This window comes from Crinia signifera, chromosome 6, assembly GCF_055691185.1.
Source record: "Crinia signifera chromosome 6, ASM5569118v1, whole genome shotgun sequence".
NCBI lineage: Eukaryota > Metazoa > Chordata > Amphibia > Anura > Myobatrachidae > Crinia > Crinia signifera.
The window spans coordinates 84,377,542-84,403,934 of record NC_139222.1 but is presented as its reverse complement, the minus strand read 5'-3'; the positions used below and the strand labels follow the sequence as shown (position 1 = coordinate 84,403,934).

Below are 26,393 nucleotides of genomic sequence, written 5' to 3'. Positions count from 1 at the left end.
CGGATCGGCATGCTAGGGCGGCCTGGGATGTGTGAGAACCAAGGGAAGCAGCAGTGTATGCTGGTCCCTCTTCCTCTCTCCTGTTCAGCTTCTCCGTCATCGCGTCACACACTAGGGAAACATGCTGGAGAGGAGCCTGGGGGGGGGGGGGGGGGCAAGCAGGCATTACCACATCTACGTTCGTAGGGGAATGCCCAGCGTTCTTATGGGGACGACCATAAAACACTGTGCACTCCCATGCTCTGGTATTCGGACGCTCAGGTATTCGGGTGTTTGCATGCGCTCAGGCACTTGGCTGTTCAGGCACGTCCGGATATTCGGGTGCTCAGGTATTGGTCACTCGAGTGTTCTGGGGGGGGGATGTGGTCGACGGGGTGAGCGTCGTGTGTGGGGGAGCGACAACGGGTCATACCTACAGGTCAGTGGCATGCAGGGAAATCTACCGGGGGGAGGCCGTGTCGGCAGCGCATCTCAGCTAGGACATTTTTATGGCATACCACTTCAAATATTTCTGAATCATAAGATAAATATTTGTCAAAGATACTTTTTGCACGATATATTTTGTTCAGGAGAGGGAGTTCAAGGGAGATCTAATATAAATGTTAAGATAGAATAGAATCAACTTTATTGGCCATGTGTGCTTGCGCACACTAGGAATTTTCTGCGGATTTACAGTGCAGCATCAAGCAGGGATGTGGGGGGGGGGGGTGGAGAGGACATTGCATACATTACATTGAGGACATTACATGTAGGGAACACATGCCCACCAAGCTGCCCAGCACCTAGGCAGCCATCAGCGGCGCCACTGGTGGTTGCAGCAGTCGATAGGTAACAGTATCAGCAGGAACAGTACAGTTTGTCACACAGGGAACACATACCCGCCGAGCAGCACAGTGCCTAGGCAGCCATCACTGGTCACTGCACCAGCCAGGCAGGTAACATTGGAGCAAAGACACGGGGTTACATACAGTATCTGAGTGCACAGTTCCTTGGCAGCCATTTACGGCGCCATCTTGTAGCCCATCTTCCTGTAGGAGAAACCAGCGTGGAAAGCTGGTGTGGTTGTGGGTGGCAATGGGTGGGGGGCAGAGAGAGTAACTGGGCCTGGGGAAAGACAGTGAGACCTGGGGCTGTAGTTGGGCCCTCCCTGGCCTGAGTTCCACGCCGCTGCCACCGGTAGGCTGATCCTACCTCCTCCTAACTCCTACCTTGTGCTGGGGCGGCGCCTCCCGGTGTGTGACATAGGTGGGTGCCGCTGTCCAGTGCCGATGGAGGGGGGGGGGGCGAGCTGTGCGCCGGTCCTATGCTGTGTTCTGGGCCTCTGGAGCTGAGCGCCGGGGGCTGTGGTGACACGTGCAGCTGATCCTATGCCGCGTCCAGTGCCGGCCGCGTCCCCCTACTTCCGTCTCCTCGGTGCTGGGGCAGTGCAGGGGCCGTGGCGGTGTCCTGTACAGGCTGGGAGGGGGGTGGTGGTGATGCGGTGTCCTGTCCATGCCGGGGGGGGGGGGGGGTCGATGCAGTGACTGACTGTGCGCTGGGTCCCCCTCCTCCCTGTCTCCTCAGTGTCGGGGCATTGAGGGTGCTGTGGCGCTGCCCTGTCTCGGCCGGGGGGGCTTCTTCTCTGCCTTCTCCCTGTCAAGCTCCCTTTCTCCGGGGGCCGAGGATGGAAGCTCCGGTGGACAGGAGCTTGCATGCTTGCGACCATCCCCGGCCCCCACCGGAAGTCATGAAATCTTGGGCACCTTAATTGTCATTTTTTAAATGGCCTGCAAAATGATAGTTAGGGGCTGGCTGGTACTTTATCTTTCTCCAGGGCTTAGTTCATAGACCCAATAATTTCTTTCCAATGCATAGTTAATACACCCCTAGGTATAATAGCTTGGTGATTAACAAGGAAACACAGTTATCACAAGATAATTGTTATACCAGTATGTAATGCTATTGAGGTTTATATCAAGATGGAAGGACCTTGAACCTCCCTTCATTTAAATGTGTATACAATGTAGTAATGGAATCTGTAAGCAAATTAATTGCTGCTTGGTCTGTTGTGTAACTGAATTAAGAAGTCATCTATATTCAGTCACACTAACATGATAGACTTGTATAGGAGGGGAAAGACTAAACTGCTGTATCTCCTTCACCTCACCTCAGCTGACATGCACCAAGATGTACAGTATCTCCGACTCAGGAGTAAGGCTTGGTAGGAGTGAGGCTCGGTATCCTCTTCTTTTCTTCCTCTCTCACTTCAATGAAGAAATGACTAACCTTATACTGGGGCTGCTAGAACGCCTCCACTGGACCTCTGCAAGGTTTTCACTTTGCAGGTTGTCTCTCAGGCCATGGCACCTACTATTAGTGCAGATGTAATGCGGTGGCTGATTGAGGTTGCCAGCACCAGTAACAAGGAAGAGAAGGGACAGCACCGAGCACCCAGCACTGGAGGAAACTCACCTGGCCAGTGGCAGTAACCTATGGAACCAATGACCATGACTGCCAGTTTTGTAATAGCGTTCATGTCACCATGCATCAAATATAAATGGCTTAAGTCATTCGACGGTGTGTGACTATCAAATGATTTCTCTCCATTCGGCCACATGAGAGGGGATGTGTTAGGGAACGCATGGGAGTGAATAGAAAATAACTAGCGCTATGCGCGCGGCGGCGCGGGAAGCGCTAGTTATTTTCTATTCACTGCAGGGACCCTGCCGACCGCCGCCAGCTTTATACACAATGACAGCGCCGCAGGTACCCCCGCGGCACGGACACCCCTGCCCGCTCCAGCACTCCATGCTGGGGGTGAGGGGTGAACTGCCGCCCTCCCGGTGCCGGCGCCCTAGGCAAATGCCTAGAGCTGCCTAGTGGTGGAGCCGGCCCTGATGGGATTTCGACACCGGGTCGGGGCGGACGTTCGGCTGGCGGTGGGCGGCACTTAAGTGTTCGATAGGTTGGGAACATACGCAGCCTAGCGAACAGGCCTGAATCGCGTTTTATGTCTTCTTATTTGTTTTCTTTCCCTCCACATATGAGGATACCGTTTCTTTCATTGCAGCCCTGTTCTTTTATATAATCACATAGATGACAGGTCGCATTCTCTCACAAGATCAACACGTCGCTCCCCTGCTGTTGCTGCTTCAAATGTTCCATTGATCAGATACCTTAATATAACATACTTAATGTCCAGCAAGCTTACTCCAAAGGGGCTTTCATCCATCTGAGGATGTTTATGTCCGATATTTAAAAGGGCAATGCGTTTACTAGCAAGACAGAGCAGGTAAAAGCATCGCCCTTTTTAAATAATGAACACAAACATACTTATAGGTGTCCGGTTTTCTTCATTACTAAACCCCTCCGTGTTTTCTGGTGCTGTACTTTGCAGATATCTTTCCTATTTGAGGAAGCAGATGCAATACACCATGAGCCACACTATTATTATTCTTCGATCCTGGTCCCTTTCAATCTAAAGACCCACTTACTCTGCAGCTGCCAAGGGTTCTATTGTCATATTATGGTTACCTACACAGATATACTAGATCTGCAGAGCGAGGAGAGGAAGAGGAGAGTTGGATGATGTCTAATGTATACTGACGCAAGCTAAGGCATCAGTCTCAATTATTAAAATTTAAAAAAAATTGTACTGCTTTAAAGTGCGATGGTTCCAGGTTATCAATAAGATATGATGGAAGTGACAACGGTTGGGTTTTATAGCGTACATGCCATTTATATGTCTGTTTGTGTTATTTGGTGATAGTGATGAGAGGGACACATCCTGCGCGGCATCAAGCACCTGAGTGTCTATGACAAACATGCACAGACAGCGGCATCCAAAACATGGAGTGGATTTGTTATCAGCGACTCTAACTACAATACAGTCACTGCTGTAATATTCCACAGTCACTGCTGTAATATTCCACAGTCACTGCTGTATTTAAGGTAGAATAATTCAAGGTAATCAGTGGCGGTGGGGCTGTCGCACAGTCTAAAATTCAAATACGGGAATCGCACCAAATGCCAGTAAGACCCGGATGGTGATGTTTGGCAGTGTTTGGGGTGACAGTTGGAGTGAACTTCCCTATTTGAATTTGAGACTATGCTGCAGCCCCCACTCTGCAACCACCCCTTCCAGTAAGAAGCAAATTTAGTAATTACACTGTAGGTTTGTGGATATAGTTCTTCAATTATTAACAGATGCCTTGACAATAACAAATTACATATTAAAGGGTATATATATATATATATATCGAAAAGTAATGATGGTACAAGCGCCAAGTGAATCCTCCCAAAAATACAGTTCTGTTCTCTTGGCCACAATACATGTCTGATTTCCACAGTGTGCACCGTTCCTCTTTTTCTTTTTAGAGTGGCAGCTCCTCTCCTATTGATTCCTGTTCCAAAGAACCCTCACACGAAGATCTAGAAAAAAGAGTGAGATGGGCGCCTTCTGGTGCAGTAAGTTTATACTTCAAAATGGATCCCTTCACCTTTAGTGAATGATCACCCCAAATTTGTACATGTGTACCGTTATTAGTGGATTAGTGGATTCCAACCACTTTGTTATGAGCGTGTTTACGGGGAACTGTCACGGGACAGGCGGCAGCGATATCACTGCCTGCCGTGATATCGCCGCCGCCTGTCCCGTGACAGTTCCCCGGGATCCCGCCGTATTCCGCTGCCACAGCCCGCCCGGATTCATGTGGTCTGAGAGACAAGAACGCGGGGATAAGAAAACCCAAGGTGTCCAGGACGTCTACCTGTAAACACGCTCATAACAAAGTGGTTGGAATCCACTAATAACGGTACACATGTACAAATTTGGGGTGATCATTCACTAAAGGTGAAGGGATCCATTTTGAAGTATAAACTTACTGCACCAGAAGGTGCCCATCTCACTCTTTTATTTATATATATATATATATATATATATATATATATATATATATATATATACATATACAGGGACGAGTGCCATCCTTACATGTGTAAATGATAAGTGATTGTTAATATGGTCACTTAGCTTGCTGATGTTGCACTACAGAGCTTGATATATCGGACAAACCGCAGCCCAAAGAAACCTATTGTTTGTGTGATTAAGTATGAAAGATGCAGCAGATACTTTACCTGTGATATCTGTGGCCCTCCCTCCACACACCGAGACATACACGGAATGTAAAAAAATTATGTATATATACATGAAATATACATATATCAGAGAAATATACATATATCAGAGAGCGTAGTCTGTAAAACAATTTTAATATCAATATAAAAACATTTTAAAACAATTGACAAATGTCACAGAGTGCATAAATCACACCACCCTAATATATAGTGTATCTTGATTATGTAGTCCATATAAAAAGGATTATCTTTTGTATTATGTAAATCAATTTGGTGAAATAGCACCTTAATGTCCTTTTGGTTTAAACGACACCTACTGATGGAGTAGCCAGCGCTATGCTCGACCTCCCATATGCACGGCTTATTCTCTGACCGAACTTGTATTTGTATGGAGCCTCCAGAGTCCTGGTCAGAGGTGGAACTACCATTGGTGCTGCAGGTTCCTGAGGACTATGGGGCCTATTGCTGCCTCTGCCACAGTCTTTCCATCACCCAACCTATACACAATCTACCTCTCTTTGCCCCTCCCTATCACCCAGTGCCGAATTGATTATTGTTAACTTTGGATGGGTGGAGGAGGGGTGCCCATATTATATTTTTGTACCTGTGCTCACGGAATGGGATCATTCGTCAGACTGCATTTAGGTCTACAGTCATTAGGTCGACCCCACTAGGTCGACTGGCAGGAAGGTCGACCTGACTTAAGGTCGACATGGGCCAAGGTCGACATGACTTAAGGTCGAATTTGCATAAAGGTCGACATGAGGAAGGTCGACTGGTGATAAGGTCGACATGGGTTTTTCACTGTTTTTTGATCTGAATGTCGACACAGTCGACATGGACACAGTTGGCAATGAGAATCGGACCCTCGCATCGCTCGCTTCGCTCGCGATGCTTCGGGCACGGTGCCTCGCTGCGCTCGGCACACTATTTTATTCTCCCACCACGCCCTAGTGGATGGTAGGGCATGAAATACCGCCTGTCGGCACATGTCGGCTCAAAAAACAGTGAAAAACACATGTCGACCTTATGACCAGTCGACCTTCCTCATGTCGACCTTTATGCAAATTCGACCTTAAGTCATGTCGACCTTGGCCCATGTCGACCTTAAGTCAGGCCGACCTTCCTGCCAGTCGACCTAGTGGGGTCGACCTAATGACTGTAGACCTAAATGCAGTCTGACGAATGACCGCATCCCGTGCTCACCACCCACTGGTCCTGGTCACACCAATAAGTAGTACAGTGTATAGCTGAACCTGTAGATGGTAGTACGGTGACTCGCTCCTGCTGTTAGCCTGTATACCTGGTCAGGGGTGCTTGTTTTAGTCCAACAATTTGGAGGGAGAGCCTTGCTGCGATGGAGGCTGCAGGTTTAAAAGAGTCTCAATTGAAAGTATAGGGTGTGGATATGCCCATATATGAAGCTTGCTTGTTTCTCCATTGTGACGGTTTCTTCAGAAGTAGTATAGTGGAGTTCTTGGAATTTGCAGACATACCTCAATAATGAATGTTTTCTCTGGGGATGTCCATGAACTAGATGAACCCACGGATACATTTTTGGTAGTGTAATATACTTGCTAATCATTGGGATTTACAGCACCCAAGATCAGAAGGTAGGCTGATCACAACACATACTATTAATAATGATAATACAGGTTGAGTATCCCTTTTCCGAAATGCTCGGGACCACAAGCATTTTGGATAAGGGATTTTTTTCAGGTTTTTGGAATATTTTTTTTTCATACTTACCTGGTCCCCATACGTCCACTGTGGCCTTCAGGATACTCTTCAGCAGCATCTTCAATCCCAGAGGTGCATTGTGCAAGTGCACGGATTTAACACCAATGGGACTGGAGATGCCGCTGAAGAGGATCCCAGAGGCCAACATGGACATCGAGGTAAGTATGAAAAAAAGGGGTAGGGGCAAAAAAACCCGAAATATTCTGAAAAACCACGGTTTTCGGAATATTTTGGTTTTTGGAATACACTGATAAGGGAGACCCGACCTGTAATAATAATAATAATACTGCATAGTCTTACCACAGGGCGCTGCTAATCCTTGTTACTGATTGTCCAGTACAAATCACAAGGCACCAGGTTATTTTTCTTTTATTATTATTTTACATAAGATTATTCTGAAGAATGTGACTCACAGGATAAGACTCACATTCTGATTATGACTATGGCGCATTCTCTTCATGTGTTATTGTTGCAACATAAAGTACAGACTGTCTGTAGTTTGAAGAGATCTAAGAAAAGGTTATAAGCGAGTGACAGTAGGATGCAAAACTTCAAAGGCAGTGACAGAAGCTCTGTATAAACACACTGAGAATATTACTGCTTGAATATAATTATACAAATGGTTGAGAGAAGAATAATTTGTACCAGGTAACATAATGAGAGCTTTGAACTTGTTATCTGTGCTTGTATATTTATTTATGCAGGTTGCTTGACTTTAACCAAGCCATCTCCTTTTATAATCTAATGGCCTCATGTAGAAGAACACGTAATTTACTATGGGCTTTAGGTAATACCGGAATACACAATCTGCATAACAAGATTCAGCCTGAATATCCACACACCGCTCCTCATGTGCGGGGGTGCAATGAGGAGAGAACTGTATGAAATATTCTTGCTATAGTGTTAAAGTATATAAATACATGTTCAATTATGTATGTTTTGCACTGCAGTTATATTTCTGTACACATACAGTACTATACATTGCAACAAAAATGGCAAGACCCTAAAATTCTATTTGTGTCTGCCTTCAGGGGTGGATTGGTAATACATATCCCCACGGGGGGCGGTTAAGCCTATTGTGCCGCCTAGAACACACTAGAACGATTTTTTGACCGATTGGACGATTTCCGGTAAATCGGCCGATATATCAGCAGATTTTTACCGATAATTGGTCAAAAATCAGCTGATATCGGTCCGATGCGCGCTCCCGTGGATCTTTTGCTAAATCTTCTGATCTTACATGCTGCACGAAAGATCAGAAGATTTAACAAAAGATCCATAGGAACGCACATGAGATCTTAAGAAGGATCTTAAAAAATGTGCGCTTGCCTGAAATTTTTTATCCAGGATGGACAAAAGATTTCAAGGCTAATTTATGCGCACATCTTAGGATCGCAGATCTTTCTAGTGTGTGGGCACCTTTAGTCGCACCATGCATGAAATGTAATGGTCTTACGCCTGCGGTTGATGAGAGGATTTATTTACCAAGTCTTTGACATGCAGAGACTGTTGAGAGCGACAGATATGGGGATGTTGTACTGTGACTGAGATCCTGAATACAGTAGAAAGGTTACTGGGCTCTTTCTTTCTGTGGCAATACTGTGCATGCATAGGGCTACTCAGAACTCCAATAATGAAATGATCTGTGATATCTTTGTACTCCATACTTGGCAACACGGTACTTGTTTCGTTTCACGGCGGCAGCGGCCGTGCGTCTGAGTCCCCTTGCGGGGCTCGCTTTGCTCGCCCACGCTGCGCTCACCACGCTATCTAAGATCAACTCTATGCCAATGTGGATAGTAGGGGTATGAACTATCTACGTTGGCATAGAGTTAATTTCCTTTATTTTAGATAGTTTGGTGAGCGCCGCACCCGGAAGTTCACGGCGGCCATGCTGCCGCCGTGAAACGAAACAAGTACCGGCAACACTTGTTGTCTCTTCTGTGGGATAATCCTCAAGAGGAGATGCTGCTACATATTTTGGGGGGTGGAAAAGAAGATGCTGCTATTAGGCTCCACCTGAAAACAGAAAATGCTGCAAATTGTAGGTCCGTAAGTAGAGGGCGGGGCTAAATGATGCAATTCTTATTATGTAGCTCCGCCCATTCTGTCCCTCACTGCAGTTTTCTCAAGATAATATCTTCTTCCTGCCTGCTTCTTAGTGAAGAGAGGAGACACGCCTATTCCTCCAGAGTTGTGGGGGACTAAACGAAGGATAGAGAGACTCCTGCAACTTCCTGGAAATTAGGCAAGTAATGCTATACAGTACGCAGATTCTGGTATTTGCAAAGCTGCCGATGGGCATTTCAATACATACATTACCTTTTTTTTTTTGCACATTAACTATGTACAAATTGCTAGATGCAAAAGCATTAGTGTACATCTATAAATCATACGCACTGTCATTGAAAATTCCCATTTACTGCTGGATTGAGACACTGATCATTTTTACTAATTTTTCATGCGGAATGACAGTGATTTGTGATCATGCAATGTTTCGCTATGTCTGCAGTGATTGGATTGTTTATCGTTCATTTGTTAACTTTTCCATTAGACATTTTGATGAAAAAAGAAGCAACGTTGAATATGCACAGTATATTTTATAGCTTCCCTGAAAAAAAGCAGATGATTTTATTAGATCAACCTATTTTCTAGCATATTTTATGCAATCCCTTCACATACAAGGCTGTAGCGAAAGAGAGGGTGCTTCCCTCCAACTCAAATAGTAGCTTCAAGCAAAACTATCAATGAGAGAGGGTTTAGACATTTTACTACGCAGATTAAAATAGAATCTAGAGACTCTATGTTGGACAAAAATATCTTGGTTTTGCCTGGGGCATAACGTGTCTGCAGGTATTTGTGTCATATGTAAAGGCCTCTATCTACTACAGTCAATGGCTGGTTTCTCTCCCCTGTGAGCTACAGATTAATGTACAGTAGCTACTTTGGTCTGCAACCTGATTGTAGTTGCTATAGTAACAGTCTCATAATTCTGTGAAGCTAAGTGTTGATAGGTTTTGTTATATACTGGTCTGTGAGATTATTCAGGGTAAATGAAATCAAAAGTGCGTTTGTGTCTTACATGCAAATCCTCAATCTGAAGCATGTCAATACATTATTGATGAGATAGGAAATGTGTTCGAATACAGAATTAAAAAAAATCTACTGCATGGTATAATTCTTTCTGACACAAGAAAGATTGTTTTAATTTTCACAAATAAATATATCAATAGATCTTTTGTATGTATCTTTATTAAAGCCATTTAGCCATTCACATTTATTTTCTATACAACAAATGGGACTGGAGAACTTTGTGGGACTAAGGTTCACCTCAACTTTGCATACTCGCTTCTCGCCATATCCGCTACATTGGGATGGATGTCTCGTTACATGGATAGTCACCCAGGAGTCTGTCACTTTAGTTCTGATTTAAAAGACCATGGGGCAGATATATCTTTCATATATCTGCCCCATGTTCTTTTAAATCAGAACTAAAGTTCTTAAAGAGAGATAAAGTGGAGTGCATACTTGCCTACTTTTGAAAACTAGTTTCAGGGAAATTATAGTTGGTAGTAGAATTTTGCACAGTGCCCCATTGAGGGGGCATGTCATGCTCCATCCACAGGGCGTGTCTAGCTCCATATATGGAGAGATTGTGAAAAGAGATTGTGAACATGGCACCTAGAAGCGTGGGTGTGTACTGCTACATCTGAAAGGAATCTTGGAAAATTACTTATATACTGTACAAATGTAGACGAGCCCGAAAGCAGTTAGTAAGAGCTACTATACTTGGTAAAGTGCTGGGAAATGGTGCTGATGATTCAATGTAAATGTATCTATCTCTCATATCTTTTTTCACAAAAAAAATAACGTGGGCTAAGTGAAATGAGGGAGATTGCTAGACTAATGAGGGAGAGAGGGAGATTGCTGTTATTTCAGGGAGTCTCCTGCAGAATGCAGGAGGGTAGGCAGCTATGGTGGACATAGGCGAATCTAGAATTATGGTAATGGGTGGTCCCAGATCTAGACATAATAGTAAGGGGACCTTTGCGCGGCGTAGCCGCGTGGCAAAAAGGGGGCGTGGCATCACAAAAAGGGGTGTGGTATTATACCACTTTAGACTTGGGGTAGCCAACCCTAGTCCTCGAGAGCTACCAACAGTGCATGTTTTGCAGGTCTCCTCATAGAATCACAAGTGAGCTAATTAGCTCCATCTGTGTATCTTTTAAAATGTGTCAGTGATTAATGAGTGCAGCTGTGCAGCAGCTAGGTTGTCTGGAAAATGTGAACTGTTGGTAGCTCTCGAGGGCTAGGTTTGGCTACCACTGCTTTAGACCATACACAGTAATGCCCATTACACATTTTAGCAAACTCCGTAATATCCATTACACATAAAGCCACACGCCGTAATACCGATTACACATAAGGCCACACACCATAATGCCCATTACACATTGTGCCACACATCATTATGCCCATTACATACTATATAACAAACCATAATGCCCATTACATATTTGCCACATAAGTGCTGCTTACCTACGTGCTCATTGCTAGGGGGTTCTTGCTTGATGGCACCATAGTACCCATTACACATGATGCCGCACACCATAGTACCCATTACACATGATGCCGCACACCATAGTACCCATTACACATGATGCCGCACACCATAGTACCCATTACACATGATGCCGCGCACCATAGTACCCATTACACATGATGCTGCACACATAATGTCCCTTACACATGATGCTGCACACATAATGCCCCTTACACATGATGCTGCACACACAATGCCCCTTCCACATGATACTGCACACTGTAATGCCCTTTACACATTAAGCCACACATTATGCGTAATGCCCCCACATACCGCCACTTGTAGCATCCCTTAAATTATGCCCCCAAAAGTTCCACTTACTGTAAATTTTTATATGAGCCTTCGCTGCTGCTGCAGGGAGAGATGGAGAGTGGTGCAGCTGCATCTATGGGGAGAGGAGCAGAATGCAGCGCAGAGCACGCTCCCTTAAAGGGGGGGCGGGCTGAGGTGAAAGCGGGGAGAAGAATTGGAGCAGAAGCTGCAGGGGTGACAGTCATTGACAGCTGGGCAGAGAGCAGGGGGCTGCCCAGCTGTATTCAGAGCACTGCAGGTCACGGCTGTTTGAAATAATACCCATTTCACAACAGAAAATGCAGGGATTTACCCGGGAATATGGTCCCGGGATCATGCAGGGACATTCCCAGGCTGACCCCTTATACACTAGCCTAGTCCCTCCATTTTCTGGTGTGAGGGGGAGAGACAACCACTCCCCTCTCCCTACCCCCCTTTAACCAACCAGCTATATCTTCAGAACCAACTGACCCATTTACATTGAGTTGGCTTCGAATGATTTTAGTCCCGTGAAACTGTGAGGCTGTGAGAAATCTGCCCTCAAAGAACATAAACAGTCATGAAATTACATTTAAGAAATAAAAAAAAAAAACGGTTTAACCTCAATATCCCTGGAACCAATTAACCCATATGGATCCAGCCTGGTATCAGATTGAAGGTTCAGCGATTTGGGTTCGACTGAGATCAACCTTGAGCTTCAGTGATGCCAAAGGGGGAACTGGCAGCCGTTGAACTGGGTGGGGGTCGGAATTAGCGGGTCCCATATTATCCTATAGGGAAAACGTTCCAGCTTTGCCAGGCAGTATTTCCGGTTCCCAGGGGGCTAGAGACACGCGGCTGGGCTCGTTGGAAAGCCTCATCCCTCAGCTACAAATAAGGCTAATGGGTGGTCCTGTGCACCCCAGGACCACACCCAAGATTCGCCTATGATGGTGGAGTGTGATACAGTACTAATTAGCTCCTAAATGCCATTTTGCTTACATAGAGGCCGATATAACAATGAGTGATATTTTTGTTATCACTCATTCCAAATGATAACTGGTGCTCCAGCCTATCAGCTCCTAACAATCATGTGCTTTGAAAAATGGCAGTTAAGATTCCCATTTATCATTCAGAACAAGTGATAACAAGAATAACACTCGTTATCCAGACTGATTGCCCCATAACCTGTACAATGGCAATTAGACACTCATTGGTTGGTACTTTATCTGTCACCACTTTATCGCTCTGCAAATTTTGATACATATGCCCCATTATGCCAACAAGTGGCGTTTGCTCCCCAGCAGTTGCTGCCATGCTCCAGCCCTAAAGGAGACCCCCCCCCCCTCGTATGCACACCACAGAGCCCAAGCTTTTCTATTACATTTACATCAGGGCCTGACAATGGAAGCCCCCATAGGACCACCAGAGGTCACAGACAATTGTGGAGCTTAATGATTGTTGCGGCTGCCTGCTGCTTCGGATTCTAGCTCCAGGCATCTGTCTCTGGCGGTGTCACTGAGGTGAGGACTGCTGGCTGGAATCTTAAAGCAGTACATTCTTTATTGCTGTCTCCTGTCCCAGCGTGTGACTCTGGTATGGGTGCGACCTGGCTGAGTCCTATTGGGGTTGGGTGGTCTCTTTCACTCTTTGCCTTATACCCCTTATCTCTTATCTCTCTCTCTCTTTGCCTGACATTAGGGATGCCAATCCCAGGGCAATTTTTTCAATTCTGGGATTCGGCACCGTTACTTACACAGGGCTGGGTGGTGTGGCAGGCAGCAGCAGAACGCTCCATCTTGGGTGCTGTGGTAGCCCGGAGAGGTTTGGTGGGCAAACAAGTACAGCTTGAGAGGTGCACAGCATGACCACTGACATTATGCACACAGGTACATGCCTGTAAAGCTGGGGGGGGGGGGGGAAGCAACCAGTCAATATACAAAAAGTGCTCGGTGCTGCCTGGCATAAAAAAAAAAAAAACAGTTCAATTGTCAATGTGCCTACTAATCCCATTGACAGGTGCTGATTGGTAGGCATATTATACTGGCAGGTGCACAATTACAGATGGAGCACCTCTCCGCCAGCGCCAGGGCTCACCAGAATGCCCCCGCTGGCGATCGCCGGCGGAGAGGCACTCCATCTGAATGGTCCGTGCGTCCCAGTTTTCGGGCAGCGGGGGACGTGAACCCTGCCCTTCTCTGCTTCAGGGAGACGGGCAGGGTTAAGGTTGGGTGCGGGGAAGCAGTGGGGACCAGCAGACAGCGACAGGGAGGCGGCTTGGACCGACGGTTCGCTCCGTCAAAAGGGGACGCACAAGCCTCTCATGCGTGCAAATCCTTTCCCTTCCGGCGGCTGGATGAGCTTGGCTCCATCTGTAGTAAAGTGATATCATGCAGGTGCTTGCAAGGGATGGGATACTTGGGTAAAGAAAAGCACATGTGGTTCCCCCAGCAACATCTTCAGATCTTGGTTACATATATTTGCAAGGGGGCGGCGGGCAGTGTTTGGTGGACTCGCAAGGCTGCGAGATTCTCAGCCTTGCGAGTCAACCAGAATAAGGTCCTATGTATGCAGAGCTCCTCCAATTAGGAATTAGAACAAGTATCTCTAATGGGTTTCATGACCTGATCACATGGCTTGGAATTTGCTTGGCAGGTGATTATCAATACACTGTGCATGCCTACAGTTCACTGCGAGAGGCTGTTCTGTGAGGAAATCCTGCATCTAATTGTATACGCAAGGCCATTGGCAGCGTGATTGACAGGAAGTAGGCATCTGCGGGTGGTAACCGGCCATTTAGTTGGAGTGCTCAGTAAAACGCAGGCATGCCAGACAAAATGCTGGGAGTGTCTGAGAAAATGCTAGAGGAGGGTGTGTGCTGTCCGCTCCAGGCCAGATATGCCTTTTTCCATCACACTGCCAATTAACGCTCTGTTTACGCGAAGCCTGCGATGGCTTCTGCCCAGTTCATTCGATGGTGAGCCTGCTGCGATGGGTTTGGGACATATTCACACAATTGCGGCTGGATGTGTAGCCGTACAAGGCTTTCACTCCAGCGGGGCAGCGTCTTAACTGAACGCTAGAAATGAGAATTCGTGTCTGTGCGATCAGGTCTGAAATTGGGCCCTCAGTGAGGTGCCATTCTTGGCTTGCCGACATTGTTGCAAAAACAGTTTGCCCTGCTTTCACTTTATTGAATCGAGTATGAAGATGTGACTGTAATATAATGGTGCCATATACACATCAAAGAATATTGTCCTAACCGACAAATAAATGTGAACATTGAATTATCTAAATAAAATGAAATGATATATATTGGTATATAGTGCAAACAACTCCAACTTCTTTTCAATTACTTCAGTGACTTCAATTCAATATCCTTCTTGCAGTATACAGAATAGAAATGCCACATGAAATATGAAGAGATAGACACAACTTGAAATAATAAAGTCAAGATATTAAATGATTGATATTCGCTGGAGAGGTCAGTTGTCACAAACAGCCTATATGTTGGGATGTTTCCAAGTCACGTCTCCAGGTGATTCTGCTACAGTGATTGTATATGTAGTGTACATGCAAGTTAAACATATACTGAAATCTAAACAAGGAAGTGTGTCAGTGCCTGTGTGCTCATGAAAATATATGTATTTATGCCAGAACTGTCACAGCACACTGGAGCCCAGTTCCCACTTACTGTGTCTGGCAGTGCTGGCTACCCGGGGCTGTGGTGGTCCTGTTACCGGTAAGAGCCAAGTGGCACTCATCACAGTTCATTTCCCCTCGTTCACAGTGGTCCCCTACTGGGATGCATACAGATGACCAGAGGTGACGCCGGTGTCCCGATAGAAGGAATCCTGAAAAAGTCAGATAATCAAACTTATGTAATACCCCTCCCTATGTATATATATAGTATTGTATAACCCTGCTATGTATGTGCTGTTATGTACTAATGCCACTGGACTGTAGATGCACCATATACTGTGCATATATGGAGGGACATCCCTTAAGACTTTCTGATGGAACATGCCCAGTGGTGTGAACATGGAGGGACTATACTATTTTATTTGCGGTTGGGGGAGAGAAAAAAAACTGTGACTGAGGATGCCCCTGAGAGTGTTCAATAAAGTTGGGGAGTGCGTGTGCTGCAGAAAAAAACAGTTGACCAGTACAGAGAGAGAGAGAGATTTTTCCAGAAGGAGGAAGTGTGCAGCTGGGGGAGAGCTTTAGACCCTGGGTACCTGTGTGAGTGGTGGTGAGTGGATAGCCGCCCCCAAAAAGGCAGGCTTATATATTTTGTGACCAGCCCATCTGTCAGCAAACCCCTTCACTGCATGCTCCCAACCGCGCATTGTATGACTAAACAGCAGCCCAGGCATATATATATAGAGAGGGGGAGACAGACTATTAAAACAGAAGTAACCACATCCCAGTCTCCCTACAGTGTATTGAGGGGACATCCCTGCATGTGAGGGTGCAGAGTTAGTGTCACCACTGCCAGCTGATTCCTAGACAGAGTGAATACCACAGAAGGTGGTAAAGGATATTATACTCCTTGCTTTTTAACTATCACATACCCGGATCAGGAGAGTTAAACCCGGTGCAGGAGCCAGGGGACACCTCGCTGACCATCCTTTAGCAAGTGAGCATCTATTTGTGCAGACAGTGTATGGTATATGTTAAAGTTCCCACTACAAGCAGCTAAACCCGGCGACGCAGCCTGGGGAAGCTAGTGCAGGAACAGTACCGCTATAAAGACACTAGTGCCGGAGAATTTGTGCGTAGAGCATATTATTATCATTGGCATCAGGAGTAAGGAGATAGAGGCCGTAGTCACGGTAACAGAGATACAAGACCAGCTGAATAGGAAGAAACTAAGTTAGTACGGTAACGATTTTGGATTATGACACCGAGCTAAACCCGGTTCTACCAGAGCCAGGGGACGCTGAGTCTAGACTGCATCCAAATAGGAACTATCCTGAATAAACCTGGGTTATTGCTACAACGGCACTATATAGATGTTATTTTGAACCGGTATAACACTGCCAGGGATAATTCTGACATACCATTGGTGCATCCCTACCATTGTTGCATCCCCAGTATATACCTCTCCAAGGAAACTATTCCTGCTTACCAGAAGCGAGAACCTGAATGGATTGTACGGATTGGCAGGCAGACTTTATAACCTTGAATGCCTAAGGGATCATCTATAAGGAACAGGGGGAGCATATTTATTGAAAGTACCAGTGATTAGATTATTGCGCAATAATAGTTAAGTATTATAGAGGTTATTAGCATTCATACATTGTAAAGGTATATAGTGTCTTCTACCTTAATGGGGAACCACAAATACGGTATATGACTATAAGTGTTATTGTAGAAGGATGAAACCTTGTCCCAGAGCCAGTAACTTGTAATGTTGTGAAGGGAGGGTGTGAGAAATACCTATATATTAATATATATCTGTTGCAAAGACGTACCAGTTGGTGTATTATACCCCAGTATTTGTAATTTAGTAGGTTGTGTTAATAAATTGTTCAAGTGCTCAACAACCGGTGGCATTATTATGGGTGATTCCCCAAGCTCACCCAGATAGCTTGCGACTACTATCAAGATATCGGAAATTGCTATTCCGCAAAACCGACACAGCTTGGGGTGGAGGCACTACATAACCATATCAACTGCGCTATAGAAGAAAACGGCGTTACATATGGAGGCACTGCTGAGATTAAATCAGAACACTATGGAGAGTTTAAATAAACAAGATATACAGGAGTGGATTCAGGAATATGGCGTGGATATGGACTGCAGTTTTGGGATTGAAGGAACATTTGACAACTTGTCCGATGATGAAATTATGACGGAAGTAGACAAATTATACGGCATAAATAGCCCCAAGTTAATTGATAAGAGGACCCGAGCTGGGGGAGAAGAAGTGTGGGCTGTGTTGATCACCAACCGGAGTAAACTGGATTCTAACTTAATTCCCGCTCAGATTATCATCTCCCTGTCACCCACTCGAAGATGGAAACTGATGTGGCCAGAATTCCACACTCATGGATTTTCTCTGCAATCTCCTGTGCAATGTGGTAAGTGGCATCATATGTAGACAACCAGGGATCAGGAGCCATCGCTACAGTAACAGCACAGACAGGAGATTGCAGAGAAAATCCATGAGAGGAACCGCTACCTGAGGAATGGGGAGAACCCTGTCAAGATAAATATCGCTGTGAGATCTCTCATGAAAAGACTAAATGAGAATATTGGACAACTGAGGGATTCCTTACTGAGATCGGTCTCGACACGTCAGATCACACAGCTGGAGGGAGATCGCAGACAGAACCTTGTAGATGAGCTCCTGACAAAAGAGCGTCAGCTTGAAATGTCTTTTAAAAAAGAAGGCACAGAACCAGATGTCATAAGGTCGAGTCTGATGACTGGTAGTGCCGTTGGCCCTTCGCAGTATAACCGATGGGTGATGGAGGAACCTGAGGAGACTAAAGGATTGGGAATCAGGGAAATCAAGCAACAACAGGAGCAAATTATAGCAGAGCAAGATGCTGGCCTGGATGCTTTATCATCCATTTTAGCCCGACAGAAACAGATGGGTTATGACATTGGAAATGAACTGGAGGAACAGAATGAGATCATCGATGACCTGGCAAACCTTGTAGAAAACACAGATTTCGAAAGTCATCTCATCAAAGAACTATGTGAACTGTGTGGAATAAAAAAATCCCGCACCACTCCTTATCATCCTCAAGGAGACCCTCAGCCAGAGCGGTTCAACCGCACTTTACTAAATATGTTAGGAACCTTAGATCCCAAACAGAAAATACAATGGAACAAATACATTTGTCATCTAGTACATGCATACAACTGTACCCGAAACGAAGCGACAGGGTTCTCCCCCTATTTACTTATGTTTGGCCGAGAGGCAAGACTCCCTGTTGATATTAGCTTGGGCACATCGCCTACTACTGTAAAGGCTCCTTCTCATTCCAAGTACGTTGCTAAATTGAGAAAAGAACTTAACCATGCTTACTCGTTAGCTCAAGACTCGGCCAGAAAGCAAAATGACAAGAACCAAGCGCTGTATAACCGAAAAGTAAAAGAACACATATTACTACCAGGAGATCGAGTGCTTCTCAAGAGGCTGGGTTGTCCTCGCAGGCAGAAACTTGCTAATAGATGGAAAGACATTCCCTATCTAGTGGTAAAGAAATTGCCTGATATACCTGTGTACCAGATTGTCCCTGAAAATGATGTAGGACCTATCCTTACCTATCATCGACAACATCTATTACCCATTACTCAGGACATTGTGTTTCCATCCAGGGATATTAAGGGGAGTAACGATGGGGACCCAGATATAGTAGCAACTAAACCGAAAATTACCTCTTCTGTTGGTACTATCCTTGAAGAAAGCAGAGAGGAAGAGAGCGAACCGGCGATGGGGTATTTCTACAGAGAGGAAGGTATAGAACCAACGGTCCAGTGGGAGTGGGACGCTAACCCAGCCACCAATACCGAAACACTCTTGGGAATACCCGGTGATCCAGAAATCATTGGTCAAACTGTGTTCCCGGAAAATTGTTGGGGAAGTGAAAACTCTTATAATGAGTATCCCAGTGAACCTCCGTTACCCCCTAGAGAGCGTAGACCGCCCAGAATATTAACGTATGATCAATTAGGGTGTCCTACTTTGATAGATAGAGTGATACACCCGAGCATTGTGTACTCATGGCCCTATTTTGGGAGCTTTGTTGCAAACTGTTGTTCTATAAATGCGGGAGAAGGATCTCATGTGTTATAATTCATAAGATGAATACCCTGAAATGGAGATCAGGTGGCCATGTGAATTTAACATGGCCCACTTGATCGCCAGGGGAAGATATGTAATACCCCTCCCTATGTATATATATAGTATTGTATAACCCTGCTATGTATGTGCTGTTATGTACTAATGCCACTGGACTGTAGATGCACCATATACTGTGCATATATGGAGGGACATCCCTTAAGACTTTCTGATGGAACATGCCCAGTGGTGTGAACATGGAGGGACTATACTATTTTATTTGCGGTTGGGGGAGAGAAAAAAAACTGTGACTGAGGATGCCCCTGAGAGTGTTCAATAAAGTTGGGGAGTGCGTGTGCTGCAGAAAAAAACAGTTGACCAGTACAGAGAGAGAGAGAGATTTTTCCAGAAGGAGGAAGTGTGCAGCTGGGGGAGAGCTTTAGACCCTGGGTACCTGTGTGAGTGGTGGTGAGTGGATAGCCGCCCCCAAAAAGGCAGGCTTATATATTTTGTGACCAGCCCATCTGTCAGCAAACCCCTTCACTGCATGCTCCCAACCGCGCATTGTATGACTAAACAGCAGCCCAGGCATATATATATAGAGAGGGGGAGACAGACTATTAAAACAGAAGTAACCACATCCCAGTCTCCCTACAGTGTATTGAGGGGACATCCCTGCATGTGAGGGTGCAGAGTTAGTGTCACCACTGCCAGCTGATTCCTAGACAGAGTGAATACCACAGAAGGTGGTAAAGGATATTATACTCCTTGCTTTTTAACTATCACATACCCGGATCAGGAGAGTTAAACCCGGTGCAGGAGCCAGGGGACACCTCGCTGACCATCCTTTAGCAAGTGAGCATCTATTTGTGCAGACAGTGTATGGTATATGTTAAAGTTCCCACTACAAGCAGCTAAACCCGGCGACGCAGCCTGGGGAAGCTAGTGCAGGAACAGTACCGCTATAAAGACACTAGTGCCGGAGAATTTGTGCGTAGAGCATATTATTATCATTGGCATCAGGAGTAAGGAGATAGAGGCCGTAGTCACGGTAACAGAGATACAAGACCAGCTGAATAGGAAGAAACTAAGTTAGTACGGTAACGATTTTGGATTATGACACCGAGCTAAACCCGGTTCTACCAGAGCCAGGGGACGCTGAGTCTAGACTGCATCCAAATAGGAACTATCCTGAATAAACTTGGGTTATTGCTACAACGGCACTATATAGATGTTATTTTGAACCGGTATAACACTGCCAGGGATAATTCTGACATACCATTGGTGCATCCCTACCATTGTTGCATCCCCAGTATATACCTCTCCAAGGAAACTATTCCTGCTTACCAGAAGCGAGAACCTGAATGGATTGTACGGATTGGCAGGCAGACTTTATAACCTTGAATGCCTAAGGGATCATCTATAAGGAACAGGGGGAGCATATTTATTGAAAGTACCAGTGATTAGATTATTGCGCAATAATAGTTAAGTATTATAGAGGTTATTAGCATTCATACATTGTAAAGGTATAATGTCTTCTACCTTAATGGGGAACCACAAATACGGTATATGACTATAAGTGTTATTGTAGAAGGATGAAACCTTGTCCCAGAGCCAGTAACTTGTAATGTTGTGAAGGGAGGGTGTGAGAAATACCTATATATTAATATATATCTGTTGCAAAGACGTACCAGTTGGTGTATTATACCCCAGTATTTGTAATTTAGTAGGTTGTGTTAATAAATTGTTCAAGTGCTCAACAACCGGTGGCATTATTATGGGTGATTCCCCAAGCTCACCCAGATAGCTTGCGACTACTATCAAGATATCGGAAATTGCTATTCCGCAAAACCGACACAGCTTGGGGTGGAGGCACTACATAACCATATCAACTGCGCTATAGAAGAAAACGGCGTTACACTTACCTAGGGGATAAAGTGAGGGGGAACAGGGTAGAACTGAGTTCCACCACCTCTATTGGTGAGGTGGAACATTTTAACCTCCACATTGGCCCTGCACAGTAATTATCACAGAGAAGCATTCTATTTTACATGGGGATGCCAAAACCCCTACCACTGGCCCTGTCTGTGCCTAATGGGTGGAGGGGAGAGGGAGTAATTAGGTGGCATAGATAAATGAGTTCCCCCACCTCTGCATGACCACTTTAAGCCCTGAACTTACCTGCCCGTGCCCCCTATCCCTCTCTCTCCACAGCCTAACCCACCCGATGCAACCTAATCACCCCCGCTAGTGCCTTAACCCATACACTGCTGCCTAACTCGATCCACCCTTCTTTGTGCCTAACCCTCAGCTCCCTCTAGTGCCTAAGCCTCCCTCCCTGCAGCCTACCACTACCACTCCCTGCACAGTTATGTTCAAGAGGCCAGTGCCGACAGCCTAATCAATGTCAGCATTCCCACTCCAGTCTTCTGGCAGTAGTCAGGACGATGGCATTGTGATTGCCTCCATCCTGCCCACCAGGTTGCTTTGGGAACCACTGACACCACCTGTCCGTTTGTGGATCTATTACGAAACTAATAAAGTTTAAACCTCAGGGTCCATCCAAGAGGGGCCCTTAAACAACTTTTTTTTAATGTGTGAATTTTTCAACAAAAATCGATTAAAGTTTTTAAAAAGTATTTTAGTGATAGAAACACTAATATTTTCTTGTGCTTATGTATGGTTATAGCTAATCACTAATAACACCATAACAGTTCTAGCTTCAGGGTCCTAAAATGTAAATCCTTCAGTGCTCACGTCTTGCTACTGTGCGGCTCCATTTTCCACAGCATTCCTATTCCCTCCCTATTAAAGCAAGTCTCGGAGTATTAATGGGTATGGATCTTTAGGTCTACAGTGTCTACCGTGTCTAGGTTGACAGTGATTAGTCAATATTGACAAAGCGTCTAAACAAGAATAGGGTTTTTGTGACAATGTTGACACCTGAACACAGGGACTCCCAATTAGTGTACTGCATGGCTTCACTTGCCATGCTTTGGGCCAGGTGGCTAGATCCACTTCCGCTGCTCTCGGTACACTTTTCTATTGGTGTTGACCTATTGACGGTCAACCTAGACCTTGACTGTTGGCCAGAAAGCAGCAGTTTTATATCTTTGCCTTGCCTGCCTCAGCTAGCCTCAAGTCCACACCTAATTTGTTATAAGCATCAAAAACAAATGTCTGAGAGGCCAACATGTAAATATAGAAGCCTCATGTAGTTATTCAGGCTATGGGACTTTTTCAGATTGATTCGATCAAGGTAGCGATGTTTTACAACTGCGCATGCGCATAGTCAGTTTGTGCATGTGCAGCTGATGTGTGCGAGAGACCAAGGCGAACCAGCACAGCTGGGTGGTGTGAGGTTGCAAGCCGGGGGATTCGCCCATGGGAACACCCAGCATTTTGTGGGCATTCTCATGGTAATTCCCCGATGGTGCGGGCAGCGGACATTAGCAGATGTCAGCTGCCCGCCGCTTCCTGTACAGGCACTCACGGATGTAAGACACCAAAAAGGGGTCTTAGATTTGCAAGCGCTTGAAAAATCATTCGATGGTCAGCGACCATCGAATGATTTTGTGGCCTGCAGTCAAGGCTGCGGGGAATTATGCCATGTGAGTGGGGGAGGGCAGCTATGCGGGCGGCAGACAGTGTCTGGTGGACTCGCAATGCTGCAACCAGAATAAGGGCCTATGTTAAGCAGTGTATTTTCTGCACATTAAGTTAGTAGAATTGACCTATTGTCAAATTCTTGGCTGTGACACTTCAACATCATGACATTCATATTTATCAACAAACCCACAGTACAGAGAGCTGCAATGATAAAAGCTGATGCTGTTCCTTAGAGCTTATTATTCGACAGTCAAGAGGGTTCTTGTGGTTGCTGTTAGTAATTGAAAAGGGGACTGTTTGAAAACTTTCCTGTGTGAAGCCCACTTGTATTTCTATCTCAGTAAATAATGTCTATTTTCATTTCTTTCAGGTCACGTTTAGTTGACATTTTTCAGACGGAAACAAGAGGGGAAATGTAGCTTATATATAAGTAATTGTACTAAGAACTTAAGGATATAGTAATAAAATATTTATGTACAGTAGACACTGCACAGCTAAAATATGTCTTATTTGCTTTATAAATGTCAGAGATACATTGTGCTTTTGTCTTCAGATTTTGTCTAAGCATTATGTTCGGACAGGTGTTCTTTGGTATATTTACCTGATGGAGGATGTCGACAGTGGTGTTTTTTTAGCTGGAAGTAGCGGTCAATCCTTATTACGATAGTACTTTCTGAATACCCTGCATTGCTGAATTTATTTAGTGATAAATTTGACAAAAGGCATGCAAGGCACCTGCCTAGGGGTGCCATGTGGGTAACTGGGCGCTTTGGAAAATGTGCATAGTGGAAGCAATAAAGATGTTGTACCAAAATCCAACATACAACTATTGCCATAATTCAATTGCACCTTCTGCTTTACTCCTAAAATACTGATAAGCTAGAACCCATTTCACGTCACAAAAATAACCTGGAATATTGCCGGTAGACCCAGGTCTAGGTCCATTGTGAAAGTATCAAAGGGAAATAACCAAGAAACCCAGCATTTCAACCTAAGTTTAAAGCACAGTTAAACATGGGTAAAACCACTTTCCACAGTGCTTAAACTGGAGACTCTGGTTCAGTGTGAAAAAGTCTGACCCGGTTCTGGACCTTGGTTCAAAAACCTGGGTCAGTCCTGGGTTTACGATGTAAAAGCTGTAATAGTTTCTTGAGAGAGAGAGATAGTCTTTATTATTGCACTTAACCCCCCTAACAAGCAACAGGTTTGTGGCATAACTGACTATGCCCCGATGGGGCAGAATGCATAACTGCCCTTTGCGGGCACTAGGGAGAATATCCCCTGTTGGTCGGGAACCCGATTGTCAGGCTTCAAACAGTCGGGATTTTAATGTTGGTATACTGAGCTTCAGGATCCTGACTGTCGGTCAGTCATCTGGCACCCCAAGCAACCATCTGATCTTGAAGCCAACTAAAATCCTTCTAAACAATATCTTTCACTATCTAGTCTGGTGTGTACATGTAATATTGTTAACGAATGGCACTTTTGTGCATCGTTAATAACTCTAAACATGTACAGATAAGGGAGGTCCCCAATAATAACGGACGTGCTACAGCATGGCCTTCACTCCCACTGTTGCTTCCTGCCATGCCCATCTTAATAGCTTTCTGGGTCCTAGGCAAAGCAATACTACTTAAGTAAAAAATTATAACTTCCTGCGGTGTCCCTCCACCTGCTATCAGCCATCCAGCAATTAGCAGCTTACAGTCAGTAACTGTTTACCAGCAGCTCTGATTTTATGTAATACACAACCAAAATAGCCAAGGAGCAAGCTCTACTAGCCTCACAAGAAATTCCAGAGGCACCAGCACACCTCTGCTCGAAGGCCCCTAGGATTGTGGGGCTCTAGGGCAGCTACCCAATAAGCCCATGCATTAAAATGACCCTGCTCCCCACTGACATTGGCAAGTATGTATGCACTTTCTGTTGCCACCACCCAGCAATCTCATACCCCCAATTAAGCACCTATTACTTTTGCAATTTAACTGGGCCAACAATGGCCCTGATTCTGAATCATTCGCTAAGCAGCAGTCTTTTGCTGCTTAGCAAGCAGTGGTAATGCCGACTGCTGGGAAAACTAAAGCCCCACCACCACCCTGCGATCCCCTCAGAAGCATGCGGAGGCCTCTGTTCACATGGGGATGCCCAGCTGTTTTCTGGGCGCACCCACCATTTTTGTGGGCATGCACATGACACACTGAGCGTCCCCATGCCCAAGCCCCCTGTCCACACCTCAACAACTGTTCTAGTTGCCTAAGGCATTTGCAGAGGGGGGCTGCACAAGTGCAAAGTTGCGCATGCACAGTCCCCAAACCAGCGGAACGGGTCCAAATTTGCTTAAATGCAAATGAACGTGAATATTTTTTTTCTGCTAGTATTGTATAAATATTAATACATAAATATAACGTCAGTTCTGTATACTGTATTTAACATTTTCATTTAATTGATATAACTATTTTAGTATTATAGATATTGGGGGTGTACCTGCGCACTGAGTGTTCCCTGGTCGGACTAGCTTCAAAGCACTTAAGTATAGTCTGACTCAAACTATACTGAAAAAGGTAATCATAGGAAGTAGTGGGGGTTAGTGCTGAGCTTTGCCCTGGTGTGCGTACAATCAAATATAAATATAGATGTAAATATAAATATAAATGGTATCTGACACAGTGATGCAGTAAAAAAGGATGCTTTTACTGAGTTTGTTACTACCCCACCTGTATTTGATTTTATTTTATTTTGTTTGATATAAGATATCACTCAGTAAAAGCATCCTTTTTTACTGCATCACTGTGTCAGATACCATTTATATTTATATTTACATCTATATTTATATTTGATTGTACGCACACCAGGGCAAAGCTCAGCACTAACCCCCACTACTTCCTATTTTAGTATTATGCCAAATATTGTTATAGGACATATTGAAAATGATAAAAAAAAAAAAAAAAATTCTATGATAAATTAATAAAAACCTACTGCGTTAACTCTATTACAGGTGTTGTCTTGTGGGAGTCTGTTCAGAGTAAATAAATATACGTTCTTTATTATGCACAGTGGAAGTACGATCTTTGGGAAATCCCTTTATCTCATAATGTATTCCTCAGATGCCCACATTTTAAATGCTAATTATGTTATAATCCTTTTCTGCCTTCTCATCTTGCAAAGCCGCATGTGTAGATAACAGCAATACATCTGTGATGACAGAATTCAACCTGTTTGAGCTGTTGCAAGGTTTGTATGCAATGGAACCAAGCAAAG

At 44.9% G+C, this 26,393-nt stretch overlaps 1 long non-coding RNA gene across 1 annotated transcript in view; it reads left to right on the top strand.

The window, feature by feature from the left end:
• LOC146007002 (uncharacterized) overlaps positions 1 to 23,564 on the top strand; it is a 201,506-nt gene extending 177,942 nt beyond the window's left edge. Inside the window, exon 3 of the long non-coding RNA XR_014444188.1 lies at positions 23,506 to 23,564. This is a non-coding gene — a long non-coding RNA (uncharacterized LOC146007002). The remainder of the gene's footprint in view (positions 1 to 23,505) is intronic.
• Positions 23,565 to 26,393: the final 2,829 nt, after the last annotated feature.